The sequence below is a fragment of the Arachis ipaensis genome, chromosome B08 (assembly GCF_000816755.2).
Source record: "Arachis ipaensis cultivar K30076 chromosome B08, Araip1.1, whole genome shotgun sequence".
Classification (NCBI taxonomy): domain Eukaryota; kingdom Viridiplantae; phylum Streptophyta; class Magnoliopsida; order Fabales; family Fabaceae; genus Arachis; species Arachis ipaensis.
In genome coordinates, this window is record NC_029792.2 from 122,082,568 (window position 1) to 122,088,203 (window position 5,636).

Consider the following 5,636-nt stretch of genomic DNA (forward strand, 5'->3'; position numbering starts at 1 on the left):
ATTTAGACTTTTAATAAATATAAAATAATATAAAATTAAATACTATCCACAATAATGCACTAACTATAACAAAGTCAATATAAAAAAAATATGATGTGATTACTTTATATAATATGATATGAATTAATTTTTTTTTAATTTTTTATGATGTTTTAATTATAATGCTACAGAAATATATATAGTATCATCTATGCTATAATTTCAATAAAAAAGAATAAAATTCTCTTATGAAAACTTCCTATAAATTCTCTCCTATTAAAACTTCTTGCAAATTTTATTTTACTCCCTAAGTTTGCTCTTAACCTTCCTGTATTCTTACAATTTCCCACCTCGATCACAATTTAAAAAATTGACTCAAATTTTGAATGAACAAATTTTAGTAGTCATATCCAGTTGCATCATCTTAACAATGACTGCCTACATACCCTTTACCAGGATCAAACAAAACGTAGTTCTTTTATTCGCCATGTAATACTTAACATGGAATAATGTTGAGCAAATTCAAGCAATGCTGGAATTTGTTTTCCAACACTACTTTAGTCAATATGTCTGCTGGGTTTTCGTTTGTGTGTATTTTCACGAGAGAAATGTCACCTTTTTTTATAACATCACGCACAACGTGATACCTAACATTAATATGCTTGGTACGAGCATGATGAACCTAATTTTTAGCCAAATAAATCGCACTTTGACTATCACAACTAAGATTCACACAATCTTGCTTAAAACTCAAATCATCTAGAAGACCCCTTAACCACAATGCCTCCTTCACCCCTTCTGCTACTGTCATGTACTCAGCCTCTGTAGTAGATAGTGCCACTATAGCTTATAACATCGATCGCCAACTAACCGGAGCACCATATATTTTATATACATAACTAGTTGTAGATCGTCGTCTGTCTAGATCACCAGCATAATCAAAATCAACAAAATCACTAATTTGACATGATGATTTACTACCAAAGCATAAACATATGTCAATGGTACCCTTCAAGTATCTTAATATCCACTTGACTGCTTCTCAGTGTGTCTTTTCCGGATTTGCTATAAACTTGCTAACAACACTGACTGCTTCTGAAATGTCTAGGCATGTGCATACCATAGCGTGCATTAGGCTGTCTACAACACTTGCATAAGGTACATTGTCTATGTAAGAGATTGTCTACCTGAGAGCTTGAAATGTGGAACCAATGGAGTTACCACCGGCTTAGTATTTTTCATCCCAAATTTTTCGATAACCCGTTTAATGTAGCTTTTTTGGCTCAAGAACAATTTTCGACTTGATCTCTCTCTTCTAATCTCCATGCCTAAAATTTTTCTCGCAGCACCCAAATCTTTTGTTTCAAACTCTTCACCAAGTTAAAACTTTAACCTATTTATCTCCACCTTACTCTTGGAAGCAATGAGCATGTCATCCACATACAATAAAAGATAGATATAATCACCTTCAAGAAGCTTACAAATGTATACACAACAATCACAGTTACTTCTAAAGAAACCTTGTTTTAAAATAAAGAAATCAAATCGCTTGTACCACTGTCGAGGAGATTGTTTCAATCCATAAAGTGATTTTCTCAAGCGACAAACATGGCCTTCTTTACCCTCAACCTTGAAACCCTTAGGTTGATATATGTAAATTTCTTACTCTAAATCACTGTGTAAGAACGTTGTCTTCACATTTAGTTGTTCTAGCTCAAGATCGCTATGATCTACAAGACTTAAAAATATCCGAATGGAAGTGTGTTTCACCACAGGAGAAAATATCTCATTATAATTAATTCCTTTCTGTGCGAATCCCTTAGCCACTAACCTAGCCTTGAATCTTGTACCATCCGATTTAGTAGAATCTTCTTTTCTTTTATACACCCACTTACAATCAATAGTAGTCTTTTCCACGGACAATGGGACTACTTCCCATGTCTTGTTTTTATGAAGAGACTGCATCTCTTCTTCTATAGCAACCAACCAGGTCTCACTATCCTTGTCTTTGATAGCTTGTTTGAAGGTGATTGACTCATCATCCTCCACCGAGAGTGTATACTCTACCAAATTTAACTGCCCATAATATCTCAGAGGCTCGTCTGACCCAAGCTTCTGTACGAGTTTGTAATTCCTCTTTGGCCTAGTGGATGCCAAAGAATCTTGTTGTTGCTGTTGTAATAATACATGTGTATTTTTTCGTTGAATCTCCTCATGATCAAGTTCATCGTCCTCCTCATCTTCGTGAGTAGCATTAAAATGCTCCACCTGAACATGATTATAGTCTATTGGTTGATTTTTAGACTTTATCTCCACCACTTGAGTGTTTATAGTTTTTCCAATATCACTATCATCTGGTGTCATAATTTTAGACAAAGCTACCATGAATCTTTCATTAAAGGTCACATCCCTGTTGATTATAAACTTAGAATCACTTACGCTCCAAAGACGATAGCCTTGAACCCTTCTTGGATACCCTAAAAAGATTATCTTCTTGGCTCTTTCATCAAGTTTATTGTTTTTGACATGATAAGAAGCTGTGCATCCAAAGACTCTGAGTTTCTCATAATTTGCATGTTCCCACCTTATAAGGTGTGTCTCCATCTAAAGAAGAATGTGGAGATCGATTCACTATGTAGCATGCTGTAGCAACTGACTCAGCCCACCATTCTCTGCCTAACCCAGAATTAGAGCGCATACACATTGCCTTCTCAAGTAGTGTACGATTCAGTCTTTTTGGGACTCCATTTTGTTGTGGTGTGTCTCTAACTGTCCAGTGTCTCACAATCCCTTCCTGATCACAGAACTTCTTGAAAGCTTTATCCATATACTCTGTGCCATTATCAGATCGCAAAGTTTTTAGCTTCCCACCTGTTCTGTTTTCAACCATTGCTCTCCACTGCTCAAAAGTGTCGAATACCTCATTCTTATGCTTGAGAAAGTAAACCCAAGCATACTTTGAATAATCATCAACAAATGTAACAAAGTACCTAGAATCATCCCTGAAAGTGACTTTAGCCGGACCCCAAACATCAGTATACACGTAGTCTAACAACCGTCTGCTTTTGTGTTTGCTTGTAGAAAATTTCACCATGTGTGCCTTTCCGTATACACAGTGTTCACAAAACTCAATTTGTGGTTTCTTCATATTTTTTAGCAAACTTTTTTCACTAAGCAATGATAGATCCTTTTCTGACATATGCCCAAGCCGCATGTGCCAAATTCTTGTGCAGTCTGTTTAGTCTTTACTTCCGTTGATTCCAACTGCTAGCTCACCTGTAACAATTGTCCCCAAAAGAGGATAAATATTACCATGACGAACCCCTTCATCATTACCAAAGAACCACGAACAACTTTTAAAATCCCATTTTCAGCAACAATTTTGTAACCATTTTTCTCTAACAAACCTATAGAGATCAAATTTTTTTGCAAGTTAGGAATATGTTTCACATCCTTCAAGGTTCTTACAACTCCATCATGCATCTTGATTCTTATAGTACCTACTTTTACAGTTTTGCAAGCATGATTGTTGCCCATCAAAATTGTGCTGCCATTAGTGCTTTGATAGGTAGTAAATCACTTTCTATTTAGACACATATGGTGAGAAGCTCCAGAATCAAGCATCCATTTACCGGATATCTCGTAAGAATCATCTATTACATAGTAACAATCTTCATCATCATTTGAGATGTAACTTGTTTCTTGTTTTTCTTTTGAGTTGGTATTGTTCTATTTCTTGAAATTTATCTTCTTATTTGGACAATTTGCTTTAAAATGTCTAGGCTCACCATATTTAAAGTATGTTCTCTTCGCATGAGGTCTAGATTTTAGCCTAGACTTTCCACGCTTACCTTTTTCTCTTTCATTACTCCTCCCTCTAGCTACAAACAATCCTTGTGCTTGATCATTATACTCTCTTCCATTTGAAGACAACATTACACTCGTAGCAACCTTACGTAAATCATTCTCTAAAAGTGATGCCCTTATCTCATCCATGGTCAGAGGGCCAGATCCTCATCATCAATCTTCACATCTATATCCTTTAAGTTTGATATAATCCTATCAAACTTATTGATATATTCTCAGATTGAGGTGCCTTCCTTTATCTTGTATGTATATAAATTTGGATTTTAAGTAGATCCTATTAGTTAGAGTTTTTGTCATGAAGTTACTCTCTAACTTTAACCAGACGCCTGCTGCAGTTGCTTCTTCATTCACCAAGAAAGCAACATCTCTCTCAAGGCATAAGATTATCGCAGTCCGCGTTTCAAGATCTAATTTTTCCCGATCCTCATCCTCATATCCTCTGACTTTTTCTCTTTTTCCGCTAGTGTCTTGTGCAATTTCTATGATATAAGCAAATTTTTCATCTGCATCCTCTAATAGGAAAAATCATTTTCTCCATTAAACTTTTCAATTTCATATTTGTCTACTTTGACATTTCCACTAGTAGAAGCCATTGTATTTAAACTTGAATTTTACCACTCAAATAATGAATAATATAATATTGGCTCTTGATACCAATTGTTGAGTCTGCAGCGGAATTTAGACTTCTAATAAATACAAAGTAATATGAAATTAAACACTATCCACAATAATGCACTAACTATAACAAAGCCAATATGAAAAAATATGATGTGATTACTCTATATAATATGATGTGAATTAATTTTCTTTTTTATTTTTTATGATGTTTCAATTACAATGCTACAGAAATATATATAATATCATCTATGCTATAATTTCAATAAAGAAGAATAAAACCGTCCTATGAAAACTCATTCAAAAATAAAAAATGTTAGAAAGCTAATATTTTTTTATCAATATTAGTCAATATTTTAGACTAAAAACATTTTTTATACTATTAAAAGTTAGAGTTTATGATTTAGAATTTAATCTTCATTATTGTTTAGACTTTAAAGTTAACTAAGTATTACTAAAAAATAATAAATTTTGTTAGTCATGTAGCATTTTTCAATGATACTTTTAAAAGTACAAGAGACTTAGTTAGTTGGTCATTTTAAAAAAATAAAAATTTAATTTAATTAAAAGTAAATTAAAAAAAAAGAACATTACCTCACTTTTCAGGTATTTTAATTCTCATATCTAAAATTTTGGTTACATTGATTTAAAATTGAATTGTTAAAGCTCCAATTTGATTCTTCTTTTGCCATTGAAGCAAATAAATAACAAACTTCTCCATTATTATACTTTTCTTCTACTATTCAATTTCTCCATCTCAAAAAATATAAACAAAAAAACAGACATACGTACACACAGGTTCATTTTATTTAGATTAATTCTATGGTACTTATGAGTTAGTGTCTAAATTTTACCTAACTTATCTTTTGTAGTAAGTTTTAATTTTTTAAAAATTATTTATTGTTATATCTTTTAAATTAAATATTACTTTTTAATCTTTTTTAATAAATAAACACCACTTTTTAGGCACCATAACATTCACCTTCTATTTATATGCATTCATTATTTTGCTTCATTCACTGGCACTAGAATAAAGAGCTACAATTGATTCAGACTCTTTGTATTTCTTTTCAATCATGCTAGATGCTAGGTATATAGTGTATATTAAAACTAGTTATCAAAATTAATTATTAATAAAAAATATATATTTATACATAAATATATGATATGATTTT